At 43.5% G+C, this 16,503-nt stretch overlaps 1 pseudogene; it reads right to left on the reverse strand.

Moving 5' to 3' along the window:
• Nucleotides 1-1,579: 1,579 nt before the first annotated feature.
• Nucleotides 1,580-12,546, reverse strand: LOC102253779 (annotated as a pseudogene).
• Nucleotides 12,547-16,503: the final 3,957 nt, after the last annotated feature.

Consider the following 16,503-nt stretch of genomic DNA (forward strand, 5'->3'; position numbering starts at 1 on the left):
GAAAATATGCAATATAGTTACAATAAATATTTTCCTGTTCTCAACTTCTAATTTTAATAATTGATGTCAATTCTGAGTTAGTTTCAGTTAATTGATTATTCTCCTCATTATAGGTTATGAACCCTAACATCATAGATTAGTTGTGTCTGCTTTTGTGAAACTTACACTAATCATACCACATATTTTTTTGTATATTTCTAACATTATGTTTGTGAGATTCATCCTTATGGGTTTGTGTAGTTGTAGCTTATCTATTCTGATAGGAATAGTAAAGCATTGCATTTTGTAAATCTACTATATTGTATTTAGCCTTTTGTGTCAGAGGTCACCAAGACCACACTCAGGTTCAGTGATTGGCGAGAAAGACTCACAGAACTCGGAAAAGCTGTCGTACGTTAAACTTTATTATAATGAAAGGATACAGATTGAAATCAACAAAGGGAAAAGTTGCATAGGCCTGAGTCCAGAGGAAACTAGGCACAAGCTTCTAGTTGTCTTCTCCCAGTGGAGTTGCATGGACGATGCTCAATTTTTCCAGCAAGTCCGTGTAACAGTGTGTGCAAAGTGTTGTCAATCAGGGCAGCCATGCAAGCCTTGGTGTCCTGGGTTTGTTTGCTTTTTTTGTTTGTTTTACTTTCTTTTTCTTTTTCTTTTTTGAGGTCAGTCATGTGGGTACTGCGTATGCCCATATGAATGACCTCAGCTACTCAATCTCCACACCCTCATAGGTCAAACTGACACATCAGGCTCAAAGGCTCAAGAATACAAAAAGAGGTAATCACGTAGATGACATTACTAGCTTAAGCTAACTGGCATAGTCCATGGCTTTAGGAGTACAAAAACACTCTTTTCAGGCAGGATATCCCAAGGGCTCAGAGATCTTCTGCCAGGATCTATGCCAAGGACTAGTCCTGAAGACTTTGGGAATGTGCAGGGTTTAAGTAGGCCAGGCTTGCAGAGTTAACCCTTTCTCACACAGATGGGCATTTGGGCAGTTTACTTTTTATTCATATGAATAGTCCTTCTGTGAACATTCTTGTATATTCTTTTGGTGAATATTTGGGTGCATTTCTATTGGGCACTTAGGAATAAAATGGTGGGTCCTAGGATATGCATTTGTCCCATTTTCATAGAGAATACCAAATCGTTTACCCAAGTGACTACACCAGTTTACACTCCCAGCATCAGTGTACAGACATTTTCAATATCCTCTTTTAAAACACAGTTTTATTGAGGTACATGTGACATACAATAAAGTACATATTAAAATTCATATTGATAAATTTTGACAAATGTATACATCTGTAACATTACTACCACAAGCAAGATCATGAACCTTCATACCTAAAAGTTTCCTTGTAATCCCAATATTCTCCTAATGAATTTGTTTCCTGTTTAAATCAGGCAGAGTCATTTTCTGTTGTTTACAACTGAGACTTCCTAGCTGATATAATCCCATCTTGTATTTATGTTGCACTCACGCCCAGCTTGGTCTGCATTTCTTTTCACTTAAGTAGATTCTTGCTGAGCATCTAGGATGTATGCTAGGCACGTAGCCACTGACCTTTGCCTATGTAAGTTAGTTTGGCTGGATTCCAGATTGCAGCTTTATCCTCAGGACTCTTAGAAATTCCACACATCTTTTTATCCCTGTTCTTTGCACACTGTTCTTAAACTGTCCTGTAGTTCCTGGTCCCACTCCTTCCTGATTGGCCCAGAACCAAACTTCCCTACGTCCAACTCCAACAGAGGGTTTCCTAGATGGTAAGAGAAAGGGCCCTCAACTCTTCACTAAGTTGCATAAGCCAGATTTATGACCTCAAAAGATATGTTGGATGAAATTCAGCAATAAATTTGATGCAAAACCAATGTGATGTGTCAAAGGTCTTTTAGAATTTGCTGCAGGCTGAGAATTATATTTTCCCATTTTAGTGATATGGAAGGATATAGAAGAAAAAAAAGATATGTTGGAGTCCTAACTCCCAGTACCTCGGAATGTGACCTTATTTGGAGATAGGGTCTTTATAGAGGTAATCAAGTTAAAATGTGATCATTAAGGGTCAGCCCTAATCCAATACTATCATGAAAAGGGGGAAATTTGGACACAAAGAGAGGGAAGATGATTCAAAGAGACACAGGGAGAAGATGGCCATGTACAAGCCAGGGAGAGGGTCCTGAAACAGACTCTTTCCTCACAGCCCTGAAGAGGAATCAACTCTGCAGACACCTTGATCTTAGACTTCTAACCTTTAGAACTGTGAGGCAGTACATTTCTGTTCAAGCCGCTTGGTTTGTGGTGCTTTGTTATGGCCGCACTAGCAAACTAATACAAGCAGGTAGGGTGTACCAGCTTTTCCTAATCATTTCCAGATCATAGGATGCACAACAGAGGTTAGAGGGTAGTGGCTGCTCTTTTGGAAATTTTTATAACTGTCTGTTATAAAAATTGAGGCTGGGGAGAGTGAATTTGGGAGGAGCAAACTAACCCCAGATTATTTGACTTTGGCACTCATGAGACCCTGAACACGACTTGGCTACATCACAAAGTTCTGTATTCCTTGTTCTTTTCTCTCCGTTTTCTTAAATGGATAAGCATGATTCATTTTTCAACAGCCATCTGTGGGAACACATGGATTCCTTTAGAGACTGTTAAGATCTGTTCCACAGTCGGAGGGAGGGGGCGAAATATGGGAATGTTTTTCTCCAAAGTCCTTTTCATGGGAACTTTTCCAAAACCAGAAGATTAATACAGTTTTGAAAAAGGCAGGTATAGCATGTCTTTAAAAGCTCCTCGAAATATTCTCATCACCTTAAACCAGGTCATCTGACAGGTTACCATCAAGAACCTGACTTCCAGCTGAGTCCCTGGAAGGGACTGGATTTTGCTTTACTTATAAAATCTGTGAAGTTCCAGAACTCCTATTTGTCTTCATGGTCAAACTTTTGATTAAAGAGGAAAGAAGCAGGGAGAAAGAGAATGACATAAACAGACAGTACATGGGAAATATTAAATGTATTCGGAGCAAATGATTCATTGCCCTTCCCGTTGAACCTGGCAATAATGAATATAACAAATGTGTCCCTGAGGAGCTTCTTTTCTATTTCAAGCCCTTTCTTAGGCTATTTTCACCCTTCAATCTTCACTTCTTTTTTGGTCATTAGGTATGGATTTGAATATATTTCAGCAAAGCTGCATAAATGACCCATTTGGTTGAGCCTCAGGGAGTCAGATTCCGAGAACTGCTTAGAAGTGAGCATAGTGACATCCCCTCAGGACCTTGTTCTGGTGCCCTTAATGAGTACCTTGGTTTGCTGGAGATCAAAGATCCCTTTCTGCAACGCTGGCCCAACCCCCTTTGCTTCCAGCTAGTGTCACTGCTCTGCCTACAGAGGTTGCTTTTTCTTCTTTTAAAATTGACATAAAATTCACATAAAATAAAAATTATCATTTTTAAAGTATACATTTCAGTGGTTTTTAGCATGTTCATAATGCTGTGCAACTATCAACACCAATTCCAGGACATTTTCATCACCCCCAAAAGAAACCTTGCACCCATTTCCTGTCACCTCCCGATTTCTCCATCCCCTCTAGGCCCCAACAACCACTAATCTACTTTCTGCTCCTGTGGATTTGCCTCTTCTGGACATTTCATATAAATGGAATCATACAATATATGAACATTGTGTCTGTCTTCTTTCACTGAGCATGTTTTCAAGGTTCATCCATGTTGTAGCATGTGTCTGTGCTTTTTTTCTTTTTATTGACAAATAATGTTCTCTTGCACGCATATACCACATTTTGTTTATCCATTCATCAGTTGATGACCATTGGGTTGTTTCTACTTTTTGGTCATTATGAATAATACTGCTATGAACGTTCACAAACAAGTTTCTGTGTCGATATTTGTTTTCAACTCTCTTGACTATATACTAGGGAGTAGAATTGCTGGATCATATGGTAACTTTAGGTTTAATTCCCAGAGGAACTGCCAAATGTTTTTCCAGAGTCTTTTTTTTTTTCAAGGAGAATAGAATTAAAATTGATTTCAGGCGCACTGTTTTTGAGGAGCAGATGAACTATCACAGAGAAATGCCCACCATGAAGTTGAAGATGCAAGAATGGTGCCTGAGATACCAAAATTGATTATTTCAATTTGGGCATCATCTAAATGCAGTGATTGTTAAAGCTGCAGGGAGATGAGGTCTCTGAGGCTGGTAACACATGGAAAGAAGGGAATATGAGAGGCCTATGATAGCTATGATAAACCAAGCATTGTCTAGGATTGTGCTTTATGTGTGCTGTCAACGTAATCATCACAATATAAGTGGATGCTATCATTAGCCCCATTTTATAGATGGGGCAACTGAGGCTCACTGAGGTGAAACATATAGACTGGTTTGCAAGCTTGTATACTATAGCAAAGCCAGGCTTTAAATGCTGGTAAAGACCTGAAAGAATTTTAGGGATTAGAGATAGGTTTTTAAAAAGAGAGTACCATTAAGTGCAATAGGATAGTATAAGTGACATATAGTGTTCCAGAATAAACAAGAGGAGTTTTTGTTTGGCTATTTTTTTGTTTTGTTTTTGTTGTTTTAGAAGAAGGTTGTCAATTATGTGAAGGAGTCAAGTAAACACAAAACATCTGTGTATAATAATATCTAATTATTTCATTTCAGACACATTATATGCTTCAAGGTGTTTCCTATTCAGACTTTAACCAATATGTCCTGGGCTATATGCTGCTGCCCTATGCGCATTTCCCTCTGCAGAACACCAGGACCCTGCTGAGTCTCTATTATAGACAATGATGTGCATTTCAGCAGGAGTAAGAAAACCCATTATTTACAGTGAAAAGTTTTTAAAAAAACTGGAATTTCAAAGCAAAATGAGATTTTCTCACATTAAGCCATGAAGTGAAAGTTTGAGCATATAAGACTAAATAGCTCTTAGTACTAGAAAGAAAAAGAATTCTATTGCAGCTTTGAAATGAAACCATATTTTATAGGTAATGAGGCAGTACCCTCACCTTTCCTCAGTATTTTATATCTTCAGCATTTTTCCTTCTTCAGACAGTGACGGGTGGACCTGAGATTAAAGTGCCATTATTTCAGAGCGCCGAAGCACAGCCACATAATGGTGACACCCAGAAGTCTCAGGCACTTCCAGCCAGTCAAGTCGTTTCTCTTTTTATTAGCAATTTCAGTGTGGTTGGGACTAGAGTCTTTCCCAACTTCAGGCTGTTGGGTTACTTGGCACTTGAGGATATTTTCAAGGACATAAAACAAGGTTGGAGCCGGATCCATGTAAAGCATGTCATGGAGCTCTTGTATGGAAATTTTCCATGAAAAGATCAGAAAGAAATATATTTTTGGAGAAAAACAAGGTAAAATAAAGTGAAGTCGATGCCATAGTAAGTCCAGAGTTTGCACAAGCAGTGGGTGAATTTATTATACTTAGTTGATTGTTTTGTAAAGTCAGATAAAACCAGACTTTAATTTTCAGAGAAAGGATTCTGCTACAAGTGCACTTTCAAGTGCAGAGAGGAGGGAGGCCTCTTTGGTCCTTCTCTGAGGTGACTGGATGTCTGCTGAGATGCCCTCCAGAGAATATTTGGCTTGGTTGCCGTTTGCTGCTGCATTTGCATGTCCTGGTGCCTGAGAAGGTGAATCCTTTCCATGTTAAATTGTGGGAATACAGACCACAAAAGTGTAAGAGAGCATTCGCACAGAATAGTCATTGCTGTTTGGGGTCCATGGCCATCAGCTCTCCCTACTTAACTCCTGAGAGAAATATACATCCTTTCAAAAGATCTTAATATTGAGTATCTACTATGCAGAAAGACCTCCATGATTTAAGTTTCCTGGCGTTCACAGCCTTGGATAATACTCTCCCCTTGAGTGAAAATGAGACCTATGATTTCCTTCTCACCAACTGAACATAATAAAGGTAATGAGAGATCACTCTCATGATTATGTTATATAAGCCTCCATTTTGCTCTAAACATTCTCCTTGCTGACCGGCTTGATGAAGTCAATGGCCATGTTGGAAAGCCCATGTGGCAAGGATCTGCAGGCAGCCTCTAGGAGTGGAGGGTGTCCTCCAAGTCAACAGTCTTTGAGAAATCAGGGCCCTCTGCCTGAGCAAACACAAGTCAGGGAATTTTGCCAACATCTGATTGAAGGTGGATTCTTCCCCTGTTGAGCCTCTAGAGGAGACCACAGCCTCACTCAACAACTTGAGTGCAGCCTTGTGAGATGCTGGGCAAAGGACCTAGTTTCATCGTGCCTGGACTCCTGACCCACAGAAACTGTGAAGATAAGCAATGCAAGTTGTTTTAAGCAGTTTGTTATACAACAACAGAAGACAAACACATTCACATATTTTATCTACTGATCCAAAAGCTTAATTGTAAGTTTAACTAATAATCCTATTCTTAGATAACCACACTTAATGAATCTAATGGTTGACTGCTTTGAGTAAGCACCATAGAGTTTCAAAATGTATAAGCGGATTCTGTCAGTTGTTTTTTCCCCTATAATTTGTTAATGGTCATAAAAAGGCTAAAGTAATGGGACATTGTTCTATTCTGAGTATGAAAGGGTGTTTGTATCAAATTGAACTAAAAGGGAGTGCTATAGGAAAAGAGAACATGTTTACAGGTGTGGCCATTTCCTAACATGTGCACCACCTACGTTGATTACTGCTTATGGACTATTCAAGATAATTCCTGCTATTTGATTATGTATGGACTAGAGGCCTGGTGCACAAAATTCATGCACTCTGGGGGGGTCCCTCAGCCCAGCCTGCACCCTCTCGCAGTCCGGGAGCCCTCAGTGGATGTCCGACTGACAGCTTAGGCCTGCTCCCCAAGGGATATCCTTAGTGCTGCCGTGGAGGTGGGAGAGGTTCCCACCATGGTTGCTGCACTCGCCAGCCATGAGCCCAGCTTCTGGCTGAGCAGTGCTCCCCCTGGGGGAGCGCACTGACCACCAGGGAACAGCTCCTGTGTTGAGCATCTGCCCTCTGGTGGTCAGTGCATATCATAGCAATCAGTCGTTCCAGCGTTCGGTCGATTTGCATATTAGCCTTTTATTGTATAGGATGAACTCTAGCTCTTACCCAAAAGGAATTTAGGAAGTAAGACTGCCTAGAATGAAGTTTGGGTGAGCAATACTAAAACTCATTAATGTCCCATCATCCTGCAGAAAGCAAAGTACAGAAATATGGGCAGCAGAGGTAATCTGGTTAATACAGGACATTCTCAGAGGGATTTTTGTATGCTCTTCATCTCTTTTTGCAGTCATCTTTTTCTTGAGGGTTGTCTGTCTTCCTTATCCACTAGTTCTTTTCAGTCTGTGATCTATTTGATCTGTTCTCTAAGGTTTCATTAGTTTTGACATCGACATTTGGCATTTTGAACTGTTTGGCATCTCTTTAAACTTGCAATTATTTGATTAAGTAAATAATGTATAGAATTATACAACTATGTATAATTCTTTTAGTAATTGCTGAGTAATTGCACAGTCAGATTACTATAGCATTCTTATAAACACTACATTAAGTTCAAAATGGAAGACACATTTTTACTTCAATTTTACTCATAAAAAGTTCAAAGTTCAGTTTTTAAAGATTAAATTAAAAAATCTATTACACTATATTTTTAAAAATATGTTTTATTTATTTATTTTTTAGAGAGGAAGGGAGAGGGATAGAGAGATGGAAACATCGATTAGAGAGAGACATCAATTGGCTGCCTTCTGCTCACCCCCTACTACTGGGGATTGAACCTGAAACCCAGGCATGTGCCCTGACCAGGAATCAAACCAGACACCTCTTGGTTAATGGGTTGATGCTCAACCTCTGCGCCATACCAGCCAGGCTCTATTCCATTATTAATGCTCAGGAATTCATTTCTTTCACATCTGTCACCTACCAGTACCTACAGTTATCAAAGACCTAGTGTGATTTTCATTGCATTTGTATACCTGTGCAGGTATTGTCCAAAATCATGTGAAACCACTTTCAAAGAAATTGTGCCTAGCATTTCAGATAGAGAAGCGACCAGCCTAGAGAGGGAATCAATCATGCTTTCAAGATTGCTGCTCACATATGTAATACCCTTTGTAGTACTTTAAGCAATAAAAAAATAAAATAAAAAGATTGCTGCTAATAAGTAGTTATTTTTTTTAAAAAATCCACTGCTTGCCACCATAGACGAGCTGATATGACTTAGACAACTGGACCCTTACCACAGAAACATCTTGGCATTCAAGAAGATTTAAGATGGGGTATCTGCTTTCTGCTCCAAGAAGGGACTGATAAGGTCTCAGCTATGACATTTAGGAAAGGAAACCATGCTATTATCAGTGGGAAAATCAACTTGGAGTCAGCCCAGTATGTGTCAGCTACTGGAACCATTGTGGGAAGTCCCTTTAGCCCTTGTTTCTAGTCCAGAATCTTCTTAGCAGTTGATGTCAATGACACCATTCAGCTCTATGTCCATAAATAAATATGTTTTAGCCAGAATTCCCTATATTAGCCAGATTGTCTCTGCTGCCAAAATTCATGTACTTTACATTCTGCAGGAGGATGGGACATCAACAGCTTTTAAGATCACTCACCCAAACTTGAGTCCAAGCTTTTTTCTCTTCTTATATCCTTTTTGGGTGAGAGCTGGAGTCCATCTGGTTTTGTTGTTGTTGTTGCATTTCATGTATACAACTAACCACTTCCCCACCCCTTTGCCACTTCTATTCTTACCCTCCTTCACCCTCAAGAATTTTCCTCTTCTAGATACACATGGTCCCGATTGCCCTTCTATATTGGATAATTGTCCTGCTGGCTCCCTTCATCAGAGAGAACTTTGACCACAAGTCATGCAGTGACGAAGGCTCCGTCTTTCTAGCTGTACAGAGTCAGGTGATAGCCAGATCCTTCCCTTATCCAACAAAGAGAGAAATAAGAGTAGAGTTCAGCACTTGGGCTATTATTTCACGAAGAGTTCAGTGCTTCAGCACAATGGCCTGATCTTTTATCATCACAATTCGGTTTTCAGGATGCAGCAGAGAACAAATATGTTCAAGTTATCTTTCTCCTTGTACAGCAACATCCACCAGGAGCCCCCTCCTCCCAATTCTCGGAGGAGAGCGGCAGCCACCCCTGAATGCCATCGGAAATAGCAAGCTGAGTCCCTTCAGTTTAAAGACTTGATAGCTTTGTGCTTTTTCGGTCACAGAGAATTGACCTGACTTTTTGTCTTCTGATAGCTTTCCACTGGGCCCTGCAGAATAGCTTTTGCTCTGATTACCCAGTGATTTACAGCCCTTCTCATTTGCTTCTCATATCTCGCTTTTCCAGAGTATAGGAAGCTCTTCTCTTACCCTGTTGCCTCACAGCAGTTTTCCTTATCATCTTCCAGAAACCCAAGGCCCATCTTCTTTTTATTTATTTTTCTCCTCAATAAGGAAGAGTATATTGCAGGTTGGGTACACTTGTAGGAGGCAAAAATCTAGCAATGTGAAGGAACTACAGGGCCCACCAGGTTAGAAGATGAACAGGTAAGACAAATACACGGATTATGCACAATTATTGAAAAGAGCGGGTGATGGAACACAAGGAAAAGCTGGCAGCAGCCTTCCAGAAGGTTAGTAACAAAGGGGTCAGCGAGGCACCTCTGCCAGTGCTGCTGCCCCAGCTTCCGAGGAGAAGCAGGTGAGGGAAGGAGGCTGAGGCGGCTCAGGGCATCTGAGCCGCCTCAGCCTCCCGCTCCGCGGGTGGCTGAGCCCATGATGCACGAGGCAGTTCATGAAAAAGGCCCAAGGTCAACTTCATTAGCATTTTTAATTCCTATGTGGGAAGAGTTGGGGGGAAACACACAATGTCCAGGAAAGTCACCGCCCCTGTGGTCTGTGTACAAATAAATGGCCAGTGTTGTAAGTGAGCCCTGGACCCCTCTGTGTGGTGGCACCTGACAGCCTCGGGGTGGGGTTGGTGTCCGATGGCACACTGTCCTCTCAGGTGCTCTTTCTTCTGTGGGAAAGCCAGTCCTCCAACCCGGCAGCAGGGAAGGCACCATGCCACCCACCGAGCAGGGGAAGGCGCCCCGCCTCCCCCTACAGGACAGCCACTCAGGAACAGATGCAGTTCTAACTTCTCGGTAAGAAAAGGAACACTCTGAGTTACTTAAATAAGGGAAAAAAAGGTCTTGGCTCATCCAAAGTGTTTCTATTAAAATGCATTAAAGGCCGGGAAAAGGTTGCACATTCTCCTGGTGATGCTGTAAAACATCCATTGAACGGAAACTCGGGCCATTGAAAACAAGCCGCTCCGAATATGTCCCCAAAGCTGTCGCTGCATATGCCACCCAGGCACTGAGGACAGAGCCCGGGGGAGCCCACAGCCAGCGGTCAGCGGCCAGCGGTCAGCACAGGGAGGCGCAGGCCCTGGAGGTCAGTCCTGGTGGAGACGCCAGGTCCCTGTGTGCTCACAGCCTGGGGAGGTGGGAGAGCAGGGCCACGGTGGCAGGGAGGGGAGGAGATTCGGGGTGTCAGGGGCCAGGGCTGCCACCCCGCACACAGGGGGCTCCTGGGCGGAGGGAGGAAATGGACAGGTGGGCGCCATCTCAGGTCGGCCGCTGTCCTGAGTGTTTGCTGCAGATCTGCCCCTCCTTTTCTGGAGCCGTGTTCATGATCACGGACCAGGTGGTGGTGCTGTTCTGTTTGGGAAGTGCGTTATTAAAGTGCTGTTTGAGGTTGCCTATTCCTTCAGCCTGTATATTATTCTGCTGGGAGGTGTCATCTGACACCCAGGGGTGACTCAGGCTTTGTCCCACAGCTGACCTGAAGCATCTGGCTGATTCACTCCTTTGTGGAGTCCCTGACGTTTTCCCAGGAGGGGCCTGGGAACTCGAGATTCCAGGCCAAGGTCTGATCAAAGAGGTCTTCCTGGAAATTGTTCTCACTTCAGAATGGTGGAACTCCACAGAGACCTATGTACGAGATCACGCCTGCTGCCCAATGACCACCTTCAGGCCATAGCCGGTTGCAGCAATGATTTCTGGAGCCACGTAAGTTGGTGTGCCATCGACTGTGTACAAGGGGCCTTCCACCACAGCGGCCAGCCTGGAGTCTCCCAGTGTCAAGGACTTGGTTCCATCGGGATGCTCACACACCAAGAGTTTCTCCGGCTTGATGTCCCTGTGCACCATGTAGAGGCCATGGAGCTCCCTGGGAGCCTTGGCCAGGTTGTACACCAGGGCACTGCCATCTCGCTTGGTGTCCTTGGTTGAAGAGGTAATTGCATCAAAGAGGTCTCCACCTTTGACCAAGTCCATTACCAGGAAGAGCTCGCTGGCCGCTTCCATCTCCTCCACCAGCATGATGATGTTTGAGTGTTTCACTTGGTGCAGGATGGACACTTCATTCTGGACCAGATGTTCCTTTCCACAACATGTGGCTTTGTGTATCACCTTTAGGGCAAACTCCTTTCTGGTGGACCTGTCCACGCACTCTGACTACTGCAAAATTGCATCGCCAATAACCTTTCTGATTTTGTATTTCTCGAGAAGAGTCGATGATTCAATGCACCTGTTTCCATTCACGCCTTTGGAACTCAGGCAACGGTCAAGTTCAGGCCCACCATTTATGTTGGAAGAAGATCTGCCATGTGTGGAAATCTGCTTTAATCCTCTGAAACTTCCTGGGCTAGTTGGAGAGGAACTGGAGGATATCCTCGACTTAGGAGTGGAGAGCTGGCTGCTGGGGGTTTCATTAACTGAGGCTGGTGACTGGCTGCCACGAGAGGGCTCAGGGCTCTTGGATCCAGAAATCTTAGCTGAGGAGTGAGAACACGATGACTTCAAGACAAGGCATTCGCTGTGATCCAGGACAAAATCATCTTGGGCGTAAGGGAATTTTTGAGGTCCACATGTGATAAAAACATTGTCATCACCAAAAAAGTCTTGCAGGCAAGTAACCTGCTTTCTGTCCAGTGTGCAGAGCCTCATGGCCACTGCTGAGTCTAGTTGAATGGCTTCAGTGATACCGGTTAAGACGTGTTCAAAGGAATGAGTGGTCTTTTTACTCAGAAGGATCCCGCACGGCTTTTCTAGGCTTCACTCCGCTTCGAATCACAGCGACTAACTTGGGTTTGATGAAATCTTTACTTTCCTTCACTTTACTTGCTGGCGTCCATGGTGTAGACGCCCTGGGGCAGGTTCAGATTGTCCAACAGGGGGCAGGTGAGCCCCATGAGCAGCGCATCAAAGGACCAGGAGCAGTCTCTGGAGACGGCAAACACCAGCCCTTGAAGTAGCGGTAGAAGCGCACCTTCTTCGCCTTCTTCTCAGAATTCAGGGCCTGCAGGGCCCGCGAGCGGTAGAAGCTGCAGTGGGCACTCTGTGTGGGGCTGGGGATGAGCCCGATCCCCTTGGGGCCCAAGCTGCTGCTGCCCCCTGATGAGCTGGGCGTCCCTCTCCACGACCCCGACGGTGGCCTTTTGTCCTGTTCCTCCAAGTGCTCCAGCTCAGTGCTCCTGGTGCTGGCCATCGTGGCTACTCCAAGGGCTCCCAGCCAGAGCCTGCAGGTAGCCCAGTGTCAAAGCAAGAACCAGCTCACAGACGCCTGGCGCCTGGCCGTGAGGGGCCTTACAGCGCCAGGACACCTGGCTCTATATCCCCCCCTCATCGCAGGTGGAGCACAATGCCCATCTTCTTTATGTATTTCTGATTCTCCCAGGTGTCAGCCAAGAACATAAACAGCCTCAAAGTCCCCACTGTCACCCAAATATACTGGCACTTGGCCCTGGTGGCCCTCCGTTTTGAAAATGAAATTCCAGCGTTAGTCTTAAGAGTTTAACTTGTAGCCACTCATTTGGGCAGGGAGAACCTCCCACTCCTCTTGGTACTGTCTGTGCTTAGCACATTGCTGGGCACATAGTAGGTGATCAGAAAAAAGGTTTAGTAGACCACTGTTTCAGCCACTGAATCAGGACAGCTGGTTGTGCTTCCCTTTCCTCATGCATGGCTTTCCATGGGCTCCTGTGGGCTAGGGGCCAGATTGGACTTCAGTTCCTGAAACCCAGACTGGTGCTCTGGGTCCCATTGTCTTGCCCTAGTTTGGCTATGGCTCACATAATTGCCTGCCTACCGGATTTTCCAGTGTCGCCCATTTGGAATTTAGATTCAGTGACTCACACATTGATTAGGACTCAGCCCTTTCCTCTTAGATCATGATTGCTGACCATTGGCTGTTGGGTGTGTTGGTCACCATGTCTTGCCCTTTGCCCCACTTCTATGGTTGGCCCCAGAAGTAGGACCATTTCTTCTATCACGTGTCCAGCCATATGATGCAACTAGTAGGGCCATGTATCCCCCAACTAATAAGATTATTAATGATACAATAGAACAACTATTTTAGCAAAAGCCATTATTTCATTTGATGATTAAACCTATCTATAAGTAGGTATTATTATCCACATTTTATGGGTGAGGAAACAGACTCAAGGAGAAAAGAAACTTGTTCTAGATCATTATATTAACTTTATTTTGCTGCATAACAAATTTCTACAAACTTAGTGCCTTAGAACAACACACATTTATTGCCTGAAAGTTCCCATGGGAGGAATCCGGGCACAACTTGGTTAGGTCATCTAGTCAGGGTCTCACAAAGCTTCAATCAAGGTGTCAAATAGGTTATATTCTTATCTGGATGCTCAACTGGGGAATCCATTTGCCAACAACTCTTTTAGGTTGTTAAGAAATTTTATTCCTTTGAAGGCCTGCTTACTGGCCATCAGCTGAAGGCCTTTACTTCCTCAAGGTTGCCTGCAGTTACCCACCACATGGCCTTTTACATAAGCAGTTCATATGGCTATGTTTTCACAGCCAGAAGGAGACTATCTCACTCCAGTCTACTAAGATAGAATCATATATAAAGGAAAGTAGTCATGGGAGTGCTATCCCATCATGTTTACCATAGATTCCACTTGCACTCAAGGGAAAAGGATTATACAAGAGTGTGACTCATTGGCAATCTCCTTAGGGTGTGTCTGCCACAGTCACATAGCTGCTAAGCGGCAGATCAGGGATCACAGCCATGCCACCCTGCCTCCCTGCAGCCCCAGGTTTCCCATCTGCCACTGTTGCCACATGGAATTGTCCTGTCTCAAGAGTCCGGAGACATAAAGTTTGGAGACACCATTGACACAGTCCTCAAGGTCATGGTCACAGTTTTTTATGATCAAGTCCTTTCAGTTTTTCAATACAACCCCTCTTGAAGAGGATTTAAAACAGGCCTGCTTGTTTTGGAATGTCATTTCCACAGTACTCAGCCTTGTTGGGAGATTCCAGGTGGCTTATGGCAGCCAAACAGCAAGCCCTCCCCTGGAGCAAACCTGAGCAGATGCACTATGTAAACTCAATAGGATGTTACATGGGGCTGAATTCTATTTCTCCTGAGAACTGCTTCCACATAGTGCAAACAAAGAAGAAGAAAAAGACCTAATGCCATTTTTCAGTTTAAATCAATTCAGAAATATTTCTATCTGGCTAGACTTTAAGTACCTTTCTCAGTGAAATGTGAAGGAGATAGATCAGAGCTGTAGCCTCCAGGAAGAAAATTGTCAATGCATTAGACAATTTCCTGCCACAGTGTCACGACATCCTTTTATTTCTGCAGAGATAGACCCTGTCACCAATCCCACATGACAACCTTATCAGAGAGGTTGCCATATATCTGTGGATGTGCCTGATTTCTTGGCCTTTCTTTAATTTTCCAAACGGTGACACAGTGGAGATCTGATGTGGTGAACAAGCTCCACAGAGAGCTTTTTCTACTGTTTATTAGTTTGTGATGAAAAACAACTCTGCAGAAACAGTGTATGCTACTCCTGAGTCCGAGATAGATTCTATGTTCATTCAAACTCATAAAAAATGAGAAAGATCAAGGAGGCAAAGCAACACCAGAGGGTCTTGATAGAGAATCGAGATTGCTTTAGTAGGTATACTAAAGTTTGGTGTGTTTTTTTTTATCACAAGTAAGTTAGGCAGCCCAAATACAATTTTTTAATATGCCAGCACATTGTTCAGTGCTTCCATCAATCACAGCAGAATGTCACAGCAGCGGAAGAGCATGGGGAAAGCAAGGAATTTGGCTGAACTGAATTTATTAAAGTGCTGTAGAAGCAGATATTAGCAGTGCGTGCAAACTCAAGTCTTAAAATGCACTGTGTCTATAAGAGAAGGCAAGAAATTGTTTTACTACCCAAACTTTTAAAAATACATACCATTGACAAAAACATATTACTTTTTGAATTGCTTTTGTATTGGGGGAAATATTTAAGCAGGTTAAACCAAGGAAATAAATAAAAAAATAATGTATAGTATTTTACAAAATCAGAATTCAAAAGAGTTCCTAGAAAGAAGGGGGGTTAGAGGAGAGTCAGTGGGAAGTGGCTGTTACACTGTGCCTGTGCCATTCCTTTACATGCGACACAGACCACAGTGGGAACATGCAGGTGTTATTTTGGAAAGTGGTTTCTGACTCTTACAAGGTTCTTTGTTTTCTGAGCTCACTGGAGTCAGAAGAGGGCTTGATTACTCTGGGGATTGGAGGGAAGGATCCAGGTGTGGAGAAATTTAGATCCAGTGTGGCTGGGTACTGGGTGAGGGACAGGTGGAGGTAAAACCACTCTCTATCCTCACCCCCCAACCCCCCCACCCCCCTGAAATCAATAACTGGGAGAAAGTTGAAGAGAGAGAAAAGATGAGGTTGGTAATTACTCCATCCCTTAGGATACCTTCTGATATAATAGAAAACTAGATTGCAGCAATGAAATCATATAAATATCCTATATAATAAAAGCATAGTATGCAAATTGTCCCCTCCACCGGGAGTTCAATCAGAGGACAGGACTGGCTTGGGAAAGGAAGGAGGCCCAGCCAGCAGCCACTAAGGACCCTACCAGTGCACAAATTTCATGCACTGGGCCTCTAGTCTCATATAAGTCTGGAGAAGGAAGATTCCAGAGCATGGTCAGCATCTCAGCATGAGCTGCACTCTGGAATTCTCTTGGCATTCCCCTCCAGCTGCAAGATGGCAGCTGCTGCTCCAGCCATCATATCCTAATGGGGTGCAAGGTGGAGGAGATAGGGGTGACACAGGCCAGTAAGCCAGGACAAGCAGAATAGAGAAACTGAGACAGATAGTTAAACAGCATTTTGCAACCATCTAGAAAATCTAGATGCCAAGAGTTGCAGCCATCTAGTAAATCCTATCTTCCTTAAACCAGGGATAATACTTAAGAGTAAATGGTTTGCACTTCTCCTCAACCAGAGGGTAAATAGCTCAAATCACCCTACTCCGGGAGACAGCAGAAATACAATTAGTGCCATTTGCCAACCATACCAAGGACAGATGAAGTTAAGAGAATAATCCTCATTTTGGTACATCAGCATAAAGCTGATGAATATCTAATGAAATCCTCCCCTTAGATCTCCCCTAAAC

Source organism: Myotis brandtii, unplaced genomic scaffold (assembly GCF_000412655.1).
Source record: "Myotis brandtii unplaced genomic scaffold, ASM41265v1 scaffold18, whole genome shotgun sequence".
Taxonomy (NCBI): domain Eukaryota; kingdom Metazoa; phylum Chordata; class Mammalia; order Chiroptera; family Vespertilionidae; genus Myotis; species Myotis brandtii.